We start from the raw sequence: 17,741 nt of genomic DNA, 5'->3' as shown, positions 1-17,741 counted from the left end.
ATGTTGCTATTTTTCACATTCTGATGTGAAAATAGCAGGAAGTTAGAACTGTCAACCTGGAACTTGGGTTTAACTCTGAGTATGCTCATTGGAAAGCACGGGATCATTTTGTAATGGTAAAAGTGCAAAATGTTTAAGGATGAAATTTTATAAAATTTTTAACTTTGGTTCTGATCTATATCAGTATCATTTGAAAATAGACTGGTTCTAGTAAAAAAGGGAGAGAGAGAGAGAGAGAGAGAGAGAGAGAGAGAGAGAGAAAATAAAAGACTTGCTACATTCAATGTGGTTCCCACTTCTTATCAGCAAGCTTGATACTCTGAGGTATGACATAGTTTCATTTGAGAATTAGCTTTGTGACTTTATATTGAACTAAAAGGCTGCTTGGCTTCTACCTAAAATTTCTGACTAGAAGATTTTTCCCACTGTGAATGAGTCTGTTGTTTTAGGCTGATGATATCTGTATATTGCTATCAAGCTATAGAAACTAGTTAGCAATAGAGACATAAAACACTGGATATCCAAAATGGAAAGCATCTTGATAGAATGTCATTTAACACATTATGTGTTATAATGTATTATCAATAAACCTGTTTATGTATACCATTACATGTATTGACTAGTGTTTCCATATTTTATAGCCACTTGCTATAATAAGTTAAATTTAAACATTTGCATATAGCTGTGTTTATTTAAGCTTTCTTATGATTAACTAACTGAACTATGCAAAAATAGTCACAATTTACTTTTTCCACTGAAGTTTTTAAAGTAAGAAAAAAAGGAACAAAAACAACAGAGAATACAGTGCAAATTTTTTATGACATTCAATTCCTTCAAGAATGAGGTTGATTCTTGAATTTCCAAATTCATTTCAATTCATCTTTCTTTTGCCTTTTTCTCTTGTCACACTGAGCTGACTGTTGAAGACCCCAGCACTCAGTATACTATCTGCTTCTTATACTTTATCTCAAGATCCTTCAATGAGTCTGGGAAAAACCTTGTTTCTTTTTATTTTATCCTTTGCAATCATTTGTATTTTTTTATGGCTAAGCGGAATTATCACCCCTTCCACTGCGTGTCAGGGCCAAAAAATGCCTGCAGGATTCAAATTGATCCACAAGTCAATTGTTCTCCATGCTTTCAGATTATTTTTCTGGAATTTTCATTATGGTACTTAATTTGCAGATTTTAAAGAGTCTGGTGGAAGAGTCTTCATGTTCTTCATCTTTGCTTCTTCAGTGTACTGAACAGAATTTGCAGCAAAAATGTCTCAAACAAATGATAAATACTCAACTCAGCCCAATTATTTAACTTGTAGTTTATCTATTTTGTGAATACCCACAAAAAATGGTAGTTGCCTAGTGTAGGTAGAAATGTGGGAAGCAGAGGGAAGCCAGGGCAATGAGTACATGAGGTGTTGGGGTCAGAAGAAGCTGAAGCCCCATTCTGGTTCTGTTAGTTACTGGTGATGGGAAACTAGGAAGTACTTCACCTGGTTGAGCATTGATTTTGTCAAATTCAAAATGGGAAATATGAAACCTACATTCCAGGCTTATTGTGAAGATTAGAAATAAATTTACAAATCACCTAGCAATGATAATAATTTTTTTATCAGTTTAATTTTATTTATATTTTTAATATAATGTGTCCTAGATAGTAGGATATCCCTGTTGAGAATCTCAGATTTTCAAGAAAATATAATGAGTCTTCATTTTCAAAGGATAAACTCTGGAAATACATTTGAATAAGTGAATTTGTTAATGTTTCAGGGAAGAAAAGCCCACATTCTTTTGGGATTAGAACAGTATCTAATCCCAAACTGTAGGTTATAACCCATTACAAGTTGATAAAATAAACTGGCATTGATATAATGTAATAGATTAACATTTTATAAACAATATTAGAGTGTGTTTCACTCCATGAGAATGCTTGATAGAAAATGTAGTTTAATTACATACTATGCACAAAAGTGTTTTAGATAGATCAATGAAAGTTATTTTTTATTAGTTGTCATGGTAAAAAATTTTGTAAAACACTCATCATCAGATTATAAATAAGTTACTGGTTATGAGGTGATCTCTCCAGATTAAAGCATCAGAGAAGGAAAGGTTAAGGAGCACTGCTAATTAACACACTTGAAAGTAGAGAGTGCTAGAAGTATTTGAAATCACAAGGGTTTCTGAGCTAAAAATACATTGTGCAGAATTCAACTTGTTTTGATGATTCATTGACCTTTCATAAATTGTGTGAGCCACACAGTCATTATCATGATTATCAATTATTAGTTTACACAGAAGTATTCTGGGAAGATCCAGTTAACAGGTGTGCTTTAATTAATAAAAGACACAAGAAATTCCTTTATGTGGATGTAAATCAGATTGAAATAAAAGAATTATTCTGTTCCCATGGTTTATTGAGGGTGTATTCTATGCCCTTGAATACAAAGGAGGAATTGAGTTAAAATGAGAATTTAAGCTCTTTTTGTTTTAAAATACTTGAAAATATCAAATAATAGAAAAAAGCTCATCTTAGACCACAGATTATTAATTAGAAGTCCATGAATGACATGCAATTTTATATACTTTTCCTGTTTCAATGAAAATTATTTTTCAAAATCAGTGCTTTTATATGAAATCATATTATGGGGGTATGCTTTATTCTGAAGAATTGCAGTGTTCCCAGAGAAGCTACTCTACAATTTGAATAGCTATGATCATCATGTTAAGATGTTATAAATTCTACAGAAGATTTCTGTTTATAAGAATTACTACATGTAGCCAGATGTGGTGGTTTTATACCTGTAATCCCAGTGACTCAGGGGCAGGGGGTGAGGCAGGAAGATTGCAAGTTTGAGGCCAGCCTTTGCAACTTATCAAGATCCTGTTTCAAAATAAAAAGGTCTGGAGATGTGTTTCAGTGGTTAAGTGCCCTGTGTTCAATCTTCAGTACCACGCCCCCACCCCCCAAATTTAAACTATGCACTGAAATTATGCTTGTAGGTCTCTATCTTTATTGGCGTTAATATAACTCAATTAGAAAGCACTCAAAAGAGAAATTAGAAAGAAATTCGCATAGTCTGTCATTGAAAAACATCGATGTCAGATATTGCTCGAATATTATGACATTCTCGATTATGGAAAAAGGGAACCAATGAATTTGCATCTGTATTTCACGTTTGCCCATTGTGAAATATGTTGAATTATGGTATCTACCCTTTTTCATGAAAATGACTTTCAACTTGAAAGGTAAGGCATTCAAAAATAATCTCAAATTTGATGAAACATTAAAACTCTCCCTCTCTTTTTTTTTTTTTTTGAGAATGCAATTTAGCATGACTGTGCCTTTAGTTTTTTATTTGGTGCATTGTAATTATACGTAATAGGGGGATTTCATATCCACACATATACAAACTCTTTCTTAAGTGTTGCTGAGACCATCCTTTAATAGAGAAAGTCATAACCTGAAATAACATGGTAAAATCATGGCATGATTTGTAACTAGGAATGAGAATAAATTTAAAGCAGTGACTTGTTCTACCAGTGTCATCAACTTCAGAGTATTGACATTTCTTTTATAATTTAGGAGAAGGCCACAGAAGTACTGGCAATAACTGAAAGAGATTGCTCTTGTCTCTGAGTGAAGCCAGCTCCTGGTTTTCAACTGCTCTGTGTTCACTAATGCCATTAAGAAAAATTTTCTATTTTTTTTTTTTTTTGTGGATCTCTTTGGGAATACCCAAAGTCTCCAAGTTGAGTAGTTTCCTTGCCAAGTAAAATTTTATCTGGATGAAACTCTTTGTACTTTGTGCATGATGTAGCACCTTAAGAGTTTGGCAGCCTTTCTTGTTCATGACTTTGTGAAGAAACAAAGCTTCACTGACCAATGTGGTTTAAGACTTTCTACATCAGTACATAGAGTAAAATCATGCTGCCTGCAATCGGATATAAATCTCTTCTTCCACAAAGAAGTTGCTGATGTGTGAGAACTGGGGGCATGAATCATCATCTTGTGAATAATTTGATCAAAATAAATAGTTCTTTTCTAATTTGCAGACCTTTACTGATTTCTTTTAAATCATATCTTGATGTGCTTTGGTGAACTCTGGGCAGAAGTTTCATTCTTTTGGAATCCAGCAAAATGCCTGCCCAGTTATTTCATTCACAACATGGCTTACGTGCAGATTTGGTCTCATAATACATTCATTCAACATTTAATGAATAAAGAGATATATCTTTTGCTTCAAGGTCATACAATGAGTGTTATGGATGTTACTGGAAATCCCCTGATACCTTTGCCAAGCTTTGGAAAAGGAGATTTAGGAGATTGCCTTGTGGGATTTTCACTGCTGAGGGCAGGTATCCTCAGCTAGCTCAGAGGGTCAATTACTTTGCCTGTAGAAATCTGCAGACATCTATAAACAGGCAACACTCTTGAGATTTACTCCTGCCAAGAGGACATTAGATTCAAAATACAGCTTTTTATTCTTTTATCCTTGACATTGACATAGTCAACACTGACACAGCAGACATTCTCAAAGACTTCATTGCAAGGCCTCTGTGTGCACCGCCATATGTAATAGCCTTATCTCAGGAATATTAAGCCAAAGAAAAAAATTAACTTAGTTCAGACATCTTGAAGAATTTTAGGGTACCTTGATTCAGACTTCTTTAGATAATATAGTGAAAGAAGTCCATTTCTCTTTGCTCTTATATCCTTTCATGGGCTGGGGGTTATGGGCACAGACTATAAAGAGAAGATCAACACAATGTAAAAGATAACATACAATTTCCATGAGAAGAAATTTCATGCTATACTTTGAACTTCCTGCTCAAGTTTAAAATGTCATTTCTAACCTACACTTTTTAAGTTTATTGGACACATAACCAGTAGCTATAATATAGGTGACAACCAAGGACTCAACAAATGAAACACTTCACAGAATTTTGATTAAATATAAGTATATAGTAATTATATACAGAGACTAAATAGTAGAGACACATTTTTCAAAATACCTTCTTTTTTAAAAAAAGAAAAAAAGTTCCCTAAATATTTCATTTTCTACATTCCTACAGATTTCCCCCTTTTTAAAGCTTTTACAAAATTCCAGTAGTACTCATGGAATTATTTCTCATTTTCTACACTTATGCATACAAAAAAGCAAGATAAAACAACATCCCCAAAGAGAAAAAAATCTCTTAAAAGCCTTTTTTACACACATTATTAATCTTCAGAGAGTTGTTGTGATTTCTCCTAATAATAGGTTTTAGTTGTAACACATAACAATAGCTCATATCATAGATTAGTCAGCAGATAGTTACAAATTTTTTTCCAGACAGGTATGTAATATACAAACACCTCAAAAATGCCCCAAATGGAATGATGTGATATAGCGCTAGATAATATAATGATGAAACTGTAAGATTTTCTAAACCCTTTGGGTAAAGACTAAAAGTGGTTTTGGAAGGTGATGCAAATTATCCAGTCATTCACAGAATGTCATGTTTGACAGGTGTCTGCTATTCTTTACAGCTGTCTACTCAGGATGCCCCAAAATATTTCCTTGGTTTAGTACAACCAAGAGGCGGCCAAGAACCTTTGAGAATGGAGAAAAAGTGGGAGAAGAAAAAGTGGCTACTTGGGAGCAGAAACCAGGTGCAACAGTTTTTTAAAAAGTAATAACCTGGGAGGCTTTGCCTAGACATAGGAGACATCGTGGTGGGCTGGAGAGTTTAAAAGGCAAAGTAGTTTTTCTCTTTCTGTAGTTAGATGTTAAAGCACTCTAAGTTGAGGTCAAACCAAGATGTGGGCAGGTATAGGTATCTAAAAAATAACTAATAAAGTCTTAATGTGCTTTATTAGTACTCTGCATACTGAAAATGAGCCCTGGCCAATGTGGAAGGCAGATTCAAGGGATAAATGTCTCAAGTACTAGGCTTATCTCTGATCTAACGTCAGTTGAGTACATCCTGCACTGATTATTTCAGCCTGGGCAATGGCAGTTTACATGGTACAAGGAAGTTCCCAGATTATATGTGTATATGTTTATACCTATGCCGAGAAGTGCATACATATACGTAAAGGCATCAAGATTGTAAGTTTGGTTTTCTTTGTTGTTTCTGTTCAATTTCTTGAATGAATCCCCTTATTCCTAGCCAGGAAAAAAACATTAAATTTTGAATCCACTTTGTAACCACATCTGTGGAATTACTGAATCCAGACTGTGTATGTGTTTTTTGGACTTGGATTTTGCTTTTGATTCCAGACTGCTCAAATGAATGGGGATTCTGTCTGGGGTTACCAATTTCCACTTAATGCCAGTTCTTTTGTAGCTCATGTAAGCAGACTTAGTTATTGGAGTTGTCTTACTGCAGGAACTAGACCAATAGGTTAAGGTCCAGACAGATTGAATATCTTACTCTGGAAATCCAAGTCCAAATTGGGGATTAGACTTCAATTTGATAGTTATTCCATTCCTTGCTCAGGGTTTTGAGTCACATTACTTCTGCAGAACTTCACTCTGGAGCAAAAAAGTAGAGATGTGTTTGTCAAGTGGTTAATCAACAACTCCCATTTTAAATTCTCAAAGACCTCTGTAGGCAGGGTATGTATCTTAATCTAAACAGCAGAGTGTGGGAAAATACACTTTGAGAAATGCTCATTGAATTGAGCTCTGAGATCCAGCATTTACCTGCAATGCTAGCTTTAAAAAAAATCTAGTCACTTTGAGCTTTATCAGTTTCACCTGCAAAATGTATATACAAATACCTACCTTTGGAAATTATTGCGAGATTAAACAGAATAATGGGCATATAATCTTAGCACAGTGACTGTTAATAATAAAAGTTGTTAATTCTAGGTGATGTTGATTTTTACTCTAAATACATCAATGCTGTAATTTTATTGTCTTTATTATTGGGATTTTTATTTTACTTTATTTTTTAGAGTTTAAGGGATTCTTTTATCTATGAAAATGCCATATGTTATTTAGAACACAAGATTGATTGCTTTAATAAAAACATGGCCTTAAACAAGAGAGAGTTTCATGTTATTTTTCTTTTCTGTAGCAGTGTAGAGTTGAAAATTTAGTGGCTGGATAGAATTGGCATGGACATCCCATCTTGTGGCTCGGCTATCCTCAGGTGTTTAGCCAGCGGTTGAAATAAGACAGCTTATCACACACCTTCATTTCAACCAGTGAAAAATGGAAATAAAAAATGATGGGTGTGCTCATTTCTTTTAAGAACTACTTGTATATAAATCACACAAACCCACATGCCCATACACAAACATTCATATCGTGTTTTCCAGGTACTAGTCATATGGTTCACATCAAAATAGAAAAGGAGGCTGGATACTAAGGACTGTGATGTTCTGGAGGAAGTTGTTTGTTCAGTGAAAACATTTACTACAATTGAGGAAGGGGGAAAACAACATGGTGTATATGAGCAGTGTGAGGGATAACTAGTAGTCTCATTCAAGACGTTTGTTTTAGGGGGATGTGTTCTTATATATGGAATATATTTTAATCAGTAAAAGGATTTCAAGGATAATATCTTCAAGGATAATATCTTAAAGGTAATATAGTATTATCCTTTCTTATTCTTAAGTCTCCTTTACAAGAAAAGACAAACTAAATAATCTACAATAATCTATCACCAACCACAATTGCCCCAACTGTGGTTTTGAGAAGGTTTGAAGGTGTGTGTAGGACTATTGATGATATGTACCTGTTAAATATTTAGTTTGTTTTTAATTTCATTCTTTTATTCAACAAACATTTATTGAGCTCCTAGTTGTTGAGGATTCCCTCAGGATTGAACAATAGGCAAAAGTGAATAGCACATAGTGAGGAAAGCATGACAATAAATTCCTGCCCTCATGAAACTTGCATTCCAGTGAGGAGAGATACACAAGAAAATAATAAGAAATATGAGCCCATTGAGTAGATTGTGATACATAACAGAGAAAGGCAGATTGTAGATACAACCACGTTGGAAAGGCCTCATTGAGAAGGTGATGTCAGGGTGGTCATGAAAAGCTAAATAGTATTAGGCCTTCTAGGACTTCTTAAGTATTTGGATTTTATTGAATATAGTTTTAATATGACATATATTTTAAAATGTTCTCTCCTCATTTATTGAAAATAGACTCTAGTAGAGCACTGGTAAAATCAAGAACACTAGTAAGGAGATTATAGCAATAATCCAAATGAGTTATAAGAGGGATGGAAGTGAACATAGTGGGATATGTTGGAATGTTGGATGTGTTTTGAAAATGGAGCATTCAGTTTTCACTGATGGGCAAGTACAAGTGATCAGAGAGTGAGTTCATATGAAGAACAGCTAAGTTTTAAGGACTGAGAACTGGGTCACTGGAATGTGAAGAGGCAGGAAGATGAGAAGGAAGCTCCAGAGGAGATAGAAGAAGTAGATACTTTTCATGTTGAAGTAAAACCAGAGCATTGGGTGTCCTAGAAACTAGAGGAAGAAATTGTTCAAAGGAGGAAGGAATGACCCACTGTGTCAAAGGCTGCTGTTGATAAGGAGGATGAACCTGAAACTGGACCATTGCACAATTAGAGATATGGAGGCCAAGAGCAGTTGATGTAGAATAGAGAAATTAGTGCCTCATCATATGACCAGGTCTCTGGGGTCATATGACTGAGGGAAGAAACCTATGATTTATCTACTTTCTCAACACCTAAGTAAAATAGGAAGTTCATGAAATGTCCTTAGTACTAAGATGCATTTTTTAAAAAATCATAAAATATTACGTTGAGAATTATGAAGTAAAAACATGGGAGAATTCAAGCGTGAAAGATACTAACTTACAAGCCAGTGAAGGCTGTTTAAAAAACAGTTTAAAAGCCATAGAATTTGGTCGAAATGAATGGTAGGACATAAGTTTTAGTAGGTCTCAACATTCTGTGAAGAGGAGATTCTGATTGAGGAGAAGGAGACCCAATTGAATAAGTTTTTAATCCTGAAAAAAAATGTTTCCTAGACTGATTTCTGATGGGAAGCAAATGGCCTGGAGACTATTGGTGAACATTTTGCTGATTATATATGGATATAATCACATACCTTCTGCCTATGGATTTCTATAATTTGTTAACTATATTAATCACAATATGTTTGCTACTTTGAAAATGTCAATTCTTGGGAATCCTTAGTGCTGTTGAAATGAGATTGTCTGGGCATTTCTAGAAGTAGAAATTTTAAGCAAACTTCATAGGGTATTATCTGAATTTTATTTCCCCACAAAAATGCATATATTATAATCCTTACCCTCAAGGTGATAGTATTAGGAGAAGGGGTCCCTAGAAGGGGATTATATCATGGACATGGAGCCCTCATGGGAAAGAGTAGTGCCATTATAAGAGAGGTCTGCAAGAGACTCTGTCACCCCTTCCACCATGTGAGAACATGTCAAAAAGGCATCATTGAAAGTAGTTAAGAAATCTGGTCCTCACTGAACACACCCAGAAATAATGGTTTACCAGCTGTCTGGGCATCCCTTAACCCAATCAAAAATGACACATAAAATTAATCATTATGTAAACTAAGACTCAGTACCACTGTCTTAGGGCTGTATGAAAAAATGCCTAAATCCTCTTGTATAAAAAACATTTCTGCCAACTCCTTCCTCCTCTTTTACACCATCTGAATCTTTTTGTTCCCTGGACAAATATCTATTATCCCTTTCACCTTGAATAGAATGGTTCCACATGAATGTTCCCAAGAAACTTACAGACGCTAACATTATATTAAATATCATGGGAGGGGGGAAATACAGTTTTAGTCCTTATTCTCCAACTGATTAGTTTATTTCATAAATTCAATTCTTTTTTATTATTTTAATGAGCAGCTTATCTTTTATTTGTAGAACTGTAATTGATCCAAAGAGCCAAAAAAATGCATAATAATTATTTATATATTTTATAAAAATTTCAAACAAGTAATATTATATGCATTTTTAAATAAAATATGGCCATTAAAATGTAGTGTAACATTCTGGATTCATTTAAAAGGAAATTGGAGGAAAATGTTACCATGACCTTTCTCATATGAAAACTCATTGCCTTCCAAGTATTCACAAGCTTTTTTTAAAGTTATGAGTTGATAGGTCTAAGTTCAAGAGATTTTCTACTCCACTAAAACATTTGAGGTTATATCTATGTGGGAATTTTGTTAATAGGAAACTTTTTTATTTTTCTTATACTTAAAGAAAGTCTTGGATTTCAAGGGTTTACTTTAATTGAGAAAAGAATCAATATACCTGCAAATGTTATTAAGACCTTTAAAATCTGCTTTTCCTTTTATAAGTGCAGATTACTTTTCAGTAAAATGTACATGGCTCATGATATCCATTTGGTGACATAATGGAATGCAATTTCATTATGTGGAAAAATAGAATATTGAACATTTTTTTTTGTTTTTGCTTTATAGATGGAAATTGGCATGCTAGATTTAAATAAAATCTCAATTTAAGATAGCTGGATTTTATTTGAATGTAATATTAGCCTGTTATTTTATTTGTTTCATTTCTCTTTCTTTGAACCTGGAAGAGTCATATATTTTAGAAAATCATCCTCTTTCCACAGAGTGTTGTAGCCCATTTCTTCCAAACCTGAAATTTTCTTTTCTACGTGGTCCCTCCCTTTAGGTATTTGCTTCTAACTTTTTATGCAATATCTTAATTGAATTTTTAATGTACAAGCTCTTCTATTTCTTTTCATAACTTGGTTCTGTGTTCCATCCAAAGTCTACCTAATTTAACGTGGATCAAAAACATATGTACTTTTGGCCTATGCTGTTGAGTTCATAATTGCTTTTCTCTTAATTAAAGGGTAGAAGTACACACTATTGAAAAGCTTGAAGAAACAGAATCCAGAGTTGTGGTACCTCATTTTACAACCCACTTTTTTGTGTCTTTTTTTATTAAAATTCCTAAAATTCTCCTTCTTGAGTTTTGTTTTTGGTTTTAGAGGTAAAATATAATTATAGCTATTTCATAAGGTTATTGTATGAGTCATATGGTAGTATACTTGAAAAGACCTGGTCTGGTGTTCAGTATTACTAGAAAACAAAACAAAACACAACACAACAGTATAAACTTTTTGCTTCTATTGCCTCAAATATAATTAACTAGTTTGTGTGTGTGTGTGTGTGTATCACATGTCTCTATATATTTCTGTCTATCTATCTATGTGTTTATATATATGTATGTAATGAATACTCTATACATGAAACCATTTAATCTTTGAGCTGGTTTTGGACATAGATATTTGGATTTTTTGTTCCAAAGTTAAATTTATTTTAATAAGGTTCAATTCTAAAAACAGCTAACTTTACTGTCTAATCTGACTGAGAAATACTTGCCACTGGTGATGAAAACTGTGAAATCTGACAGCTTCACTCCAAATTGAGTTTGGGCAGACTTTTTTATTTAACTTAGACCTCGTGAGTGCACACCCATTGAAACAGGTTCCAAAATAGACAGTACTTTTATCCCATCTTGAAAATACAGCTTACTTCAGCATGAACTACCCATACTTGCCCAGTTTTATTCAATTCCACATACAGGTTCAATGTTGCTTTAAAATTAGCCCTTGGTTTTACTGTAAGTTCATCGCCTTGTAGAACAAAAATTAACTTCATAAAATTGGCTTCAGCTTCAACTTGGAGTCCATACTCATATTTATGCAAGTTTCCTATTTCCCTAGAAATATTCTATTCTGCTTGCTGCCTAGAATTTCTCAAAAGTCAATATAATTTTGCTGTTTAAATCTCAGGAATTGCTACCACTAAAAATGTGAGTATTGTCTTTTAAGAATATGTGCTAACATAAACTAATTCTAATTTAGAACTTCTAGCAAGCTTCAGATTTTTAAAAGTGGATCAACAAAGAACACACAGAAACAATATCAACAACAAAACACAAATCAACCTGTGAAGTTCAAAAGCTGGAGAATGCTCTCTGTGTATGTATTTTCATGACAGAAAGTATGATTATTATAAGACATGAAAAATGTATACTTATTATATTGTATTTCTTCATATTTGTAAAAACTTTCTATTATCACTTTAACACTGTAACTAAAACAGTTTATCAAATTTTATTAATTACAAAGCTATTCTATAGAGGAAAATGGACTTTCCCATATATGTTGCTGTAATTGCAAAATAAAATAGCCATGTCTTGAAGAAAGCCAGGTAGATACTAATTGATGTGCAATTAATTAGGCATATTTGCTGGGGACAAATATCTCTAAAAAGACAAATAATCTATTTTATGGAATAAGAATAATTATTCTGGTTTTTCTCTATGCTTCTTCTTTAACCTATTGCTGGTGAGTGAAACCTAATTGGCCCACTGTTGGCACTCAGAGCTGAAGAGTTGGCTGGCTTTTCTAGAAAAAAGGTAGACTATTATAATGTGTGTAAAAGTCTCTGATAGCTATGTACATAACTCATGCATTTCACTCACCAACACATTTTGTTTACAACAGCAGCAAATTTAGTGGTTTAATTAAGATAAAAAGAAAGACTTAAAATTATCTTCTGGAATAAAGGACAGTGAACATATGATTTCAATCTTGGATAAAAATAAACAGTTCACAAAATAGAGTGAATACAGTGTTTTTAAATATAATTCCAATCCCCTCTCCTAAGTAAAGTCCCCTGAAAATTAATGTTTTTTGTTTTTATCATATATTATGTCCCTTAGTTTCTACTGACATAAAATAGCTTTTTATTTCATTGGTGTCTACACAAAAATTGCAATCAATTTGAAATTGAAAAAAACATAACTGCTTAACATATTGTTGCATTTATAGCATATGCCTCAATGAGAATACCTATCATAGTGCATATTCTTGTTTTACTTTGTTATTTTTAAATGCAAAGGTTATATGTGTTGTTATCAAATAGAAAAAAATTAAAATAGCTGTACTTAAAAAATAAATATTTTCTCACTCCCTCTAAGTAGATTTCTCCAGGATATATAATATTTGTAACTCATTTTAAATTTTTTAGTCTCTATGTTGATATGAATAAATAAATTAATTAAAATGTATAAAAGACTTTATTCTTATTTTCATTTTATAAAAACATGGCCATCCAATATATTTTATGCTGTAAGTTGCTTTAATTTATTTTTTAAAGAATATATTATGGATATTTCTCATTCTTTCTGTAGATAAGTATTTCATAATTTAATCAACCTGCCCCTAATTGGTGTGCAATTAATTAGGCACTTTGGCAGGGGAGCAAAATCTCTAAAAAGACAAATAATCTGTCTTATAGAATAAGAATAATTATTCTGGTTTTTCTCTCCGCTTCTCTTTTTTTCCCTCCTTCTCCTCTATTTTCTTCCTTTTTTCTATTATTTTTCTTTTTCCCCTCATAGTACAAAAACAATCTGGGGCAAATATACTAAAATAAAATTCCATTTGAATGGGATTTCTAGGCCAAAGGGTATGTAAGGTTTAAATTGCAATGTATTCTCACTTATTACTTCTATAATAATATAATGCATTTTCAATTTTGTTTTGTGTTACATAATTTCTTTACTTATTGAATTCCTAAAGGGCTGGGATTTTTCCTTTGTATATCTATGTAGTGATCAATAAGTATTTAAGTTTTTTTATGCTGAAAATGAAAGTTTTGGTTAGTCAATAATATTAACATGACTCTATAATTCATAACGCCTTCCCTTAGCCTGAAGCCATTACTGGTTTCTTCCTTTCTCTAACATATTCTTAGGGTGTGGCACAACTTTGTTAAATACCGCACTTAATCTTGGCTGATTATGTAGATATATTAAACTTCCATGTAGAATAGGTGATCAACTATTTGGGATCATGGAGCTAACATATGTGTTTGTATGTGTATATATATGTTATACATATATACACATGCATATATATACATACACACATGTGTACACATATATATAACAATGTATAATCATTAGTATTTTCTATACTAATTATATGTATCATGTATATTTTGTGTTACTGCTATGAATCCCGATTGACCACATTTTCTAAATGAGCCTTCTGTTCATTGTGTAATGGAGACACAATTAAAAGTACAAACACAGTTGGAGATATAGCTTACTAGTTGAGCTCTTGCCTTTCATGTGAGAGCCCCTGGATTTTATCCCAGCATGGCAAAAAACAAAGTGAAATAAAACAAAAAACAAAAGTTATAAGCAGTAACTTTCAGCCAGGCTGCACATTAGATTCAAATGCTCGGCCTCCACTATCTGATTAAATCAGAGTCTTGTAGTGTGGTCTGAGAGCTCAGGCAACTGTATTATTAAAATCTCACCAGCTAATTCTGATATACGTGAAGGTTAAGACCCACTGGTAAAAGAACAGGACAGTTGTCTCTTAAAGTTGTATTTTTCTAGCCCAATAAATAAATATAGGGTCTTTCATTCAAATATAGAGCTAACAATACAGGCTACTGTAAATAGTACAAACTGGTGTCCATATTAAGAATTAGGATTAGACTAGAAGGAAATTGGGGGCAAGATGTTTATTAAGCAGGTGGAATTGAAGCAAATTGAGGTTGTTTCTGTAATGATTTGAACAATATTCCACCAAAATTCTTATTTACAAGGAGCTTGTGCACATGAATCATTTAGAAATATGCTCTTCTCAGACAAAATCAAGTTTAGTTTTGAGGTCATACTGGATTGGAGTGGACCTTATAACCAGTAACGTGTGTCTTCATTAAAGGTGACATTGAGATGCATACACACAGAGATGGAAGAGTGCTGAGTAAGATGAAGGCAGAAATTGGACAGATGCAGCTTGTTGCCCAGGAATGCCTAGGGATGCTGGCCATCACCAGAAGCATGCAGAGGCAAGGAAAGATTCTTCTCCAGTGACCCAGGGAGCATGCCCTTGCTCATACCCTGGTTTCAGAATTCCTGCCTTCAGAACCGTGAAAGAACCATTACTATTGTTTTAAATCACCAAGTTTAGAGCAATTTGTTAGCCAGAAGAAACTAAAAGGATGTCCCAACTTTTTAAAATGGATTCATAAATGGTAATTTAGCACTGCCTTCCCATGGCCATGGGCCATATTTAAAGGAGAACATTTAAAGCAGTCATGTATTGGAGATTATTATTATTATTATTTTTTGGTACCAGGGATTGAACTCAGTGGCACTGAGCCACATCCTCAGCCCTATTTTGTATTTTATTTAGAGACAGGGTCTCACTGTGCCTTGTTTTTGCCCAGTGTGGCTTTGTATTCTTGATTCTCCTGTCTCAGCCTCCTGATTTACTGGGATTATAGGTGTGTGACTCAGAGCCCTGCTGAAGATATCTATATCTATCTATATATCTATATCTATATCTATCTATATCTATATCTATATCTATATCTATATCTATATCTATATCTATATCTATATCTATATCTATATCTATATCTATATATAAATAATTCAGAAAGGCTTACTCTGTTGCTGAGCTAAGTTGTTTAATTCTGATAGATTCTAGTTTATTCTTTCAGGTTTTCTAGGAATGTAATCAACCATGGGCAGATATTTACATCTAATTTTACTTTTCTTTTTTTTAGTATTTTTTTAGTTATAGATGGATACAATACCTTTATTTTATTCATTTATTTTTTATATGTGGTGCCAGTGATTGTACCATTTTTCATGCATGCTAGGCAAGCTACTGCTAAGCCGCAACCTCAGCCGGATAATTTTATTTTTCTTTTAAAGAATTTGTCTTTTGTTTATTCACATCCTGCTAATTTGATCATCAAAGCAATATCACCCATAAAAGGTATAGAAAATATATCAATTCTACCTATTTTATTAGAAATAACATATTAAATAATACATGCACATAATATTAATTATTTGTTCTAAAAAAATTTTGATGATGATAAAATACTCTTCTATTCCAAATTTTTATTATCATTTGGAATGGGTCTTGAATCTGGAGAATGGATTTTCAAATTTATATCAAAGTAATTTATTTTATTATACTTATAAATTATTTTTCTGTCTTCATATAGATTCCCTAATATTAAATTACTTATGTCCTGTGTATTGTGGAATATCAATTTAAAAAATTTCCATCTTTATTCATAAGATTTTTTTCATTACTTTTTGGATAAATTTATGCATTAGTTTTTGCTTATAGTTAAAATGTTTATATCTGCACTTTCTTTCATACTCAGATTTTTCATTCTCTTTATTCTTTTTCATGTTAATTACCTTTATTCTTTTTTTATCTTAGCCTTTCTAGAAGTTAATTTATTATGCTAATATTCTCTCTAGTTATTGGGTTAACTTATTACTTCTACTTCCACTGTTTGGCAATTCATCTATTCTCTTTTGTTATTTCCTTTTTCATATTTCCTCAGATTGACCTTTTTGTTCTTTTTCTAAATCTAGATTTTAGGTCTAAGTTTTTTTCACTTTTATAATGAAAATATTTTAGCACGTATATTTGTTTCTGACTGTATTTAGACAGATTTGCTGTGTTATTTTTTGGATATAAGGTGTTCCCGTTCCCCCAAAAGCTCATGTGTGAGACAATACAAGAAGATTCAAAGGAGAAATGTTTGGCTTATGAGAGTCTTAACCCAATCCATGAATTAATTCCCTGATAGGGATTTATCTAAGTAGTAACTGAAGGCAGGTAGGGTGTGGCTGGAGGAGGTGGGGATTCAGGGCATGGCTTTGGGGTCTATATTTCGTATCTGAGGAGTGGACTCTCTGCTTTCTGATCATCAGGTAAGCCACTTCCTCCTGCTATACTCTTCACCATGATGTTCTCTCTCACCTCCAGTCCCAAGGAATGGAGCCAGCCTTCTATGGACTAAGACCCCTGAAACTGTGAGCCATCAAATAAACTCCCCCCACTAAAATTGTTCTGGTTAAAAAAGATTGTCTTTAGTCACAGCAGCAAAAAAGCTGACTAAAACACTATATAACAATCAATCCTTTTGATTATTTTCTGTGTAATCTTTTGGCATTATCCCCTTGATAGTGCTTCAAATAATGTTCAGTGATGGAAAAATAATTCTTTCTCATTTAGTTATTTAGCTAGTTTTCACATACATTGCCAGCCTCCATCTTTTATTTTGTGATATAAAAAAATATCATAATAAATTATTTTAACCATATGTCTTCCATTAATATATATCACATTTAATAAGTATTTGTAGATGATTCCTGAATATTTCAAATGAAATGATTGTCTGGACAAAGGTACAATTTGATATCCCAGTATTTAAATATTCTGCTATTCTATATATTTCAATATTATTATTTATTATGGGCTGGTAGAAATTTTAAAAATCTAGTTTCATTTGTATTTCTATTAATTTTCCTTAGCTTGAAGGTTTAGTACTGTGCTATTTACACTTTCAATTCTTATTTCAATTAAAAACAAAACTTTTATCCTTGTTTAAGTTTTTCTGTCTTAATTCTGTCTTAAAAATGACACATCCATTCTTGCTTGAATATATTTGTTCATTGGCTAATGAACAGTCTTTCTGATTGTTTTGTCCTTCTGTATGCTATAAAACATAAAATGCTATTTTTTAAGTCAGTCTGATTAATCCAATGTCTGATTTTTATCGACCTATATTATCATCCATTTTATTACCGCCATTTATAAATTACTTAATACTTATGTTTCTAGAAAATGCTCTACATGATTTTATTTCTTTCAGTGATTTGGAAGACATTTGGTTTCA

The sequence above is a fragment of the Ictidomys tridecemlineatus genome, chromosome 4, assembly GCF_052094955.1.
Source record: "Ictidomys tridecemlineatus isolate mIctTri1 chromosome 4, mIctTri1.hap1, whole genome shotgun sequence".
NCBI lineage: Eukaryota > Metazoa > Chordata > Mammalia > Rodentia > Sciuridae > Ictidomys > Ictidomys tridecemlineatus.
Note: the sequence above shows the minus strand (reverse complement) of the source record.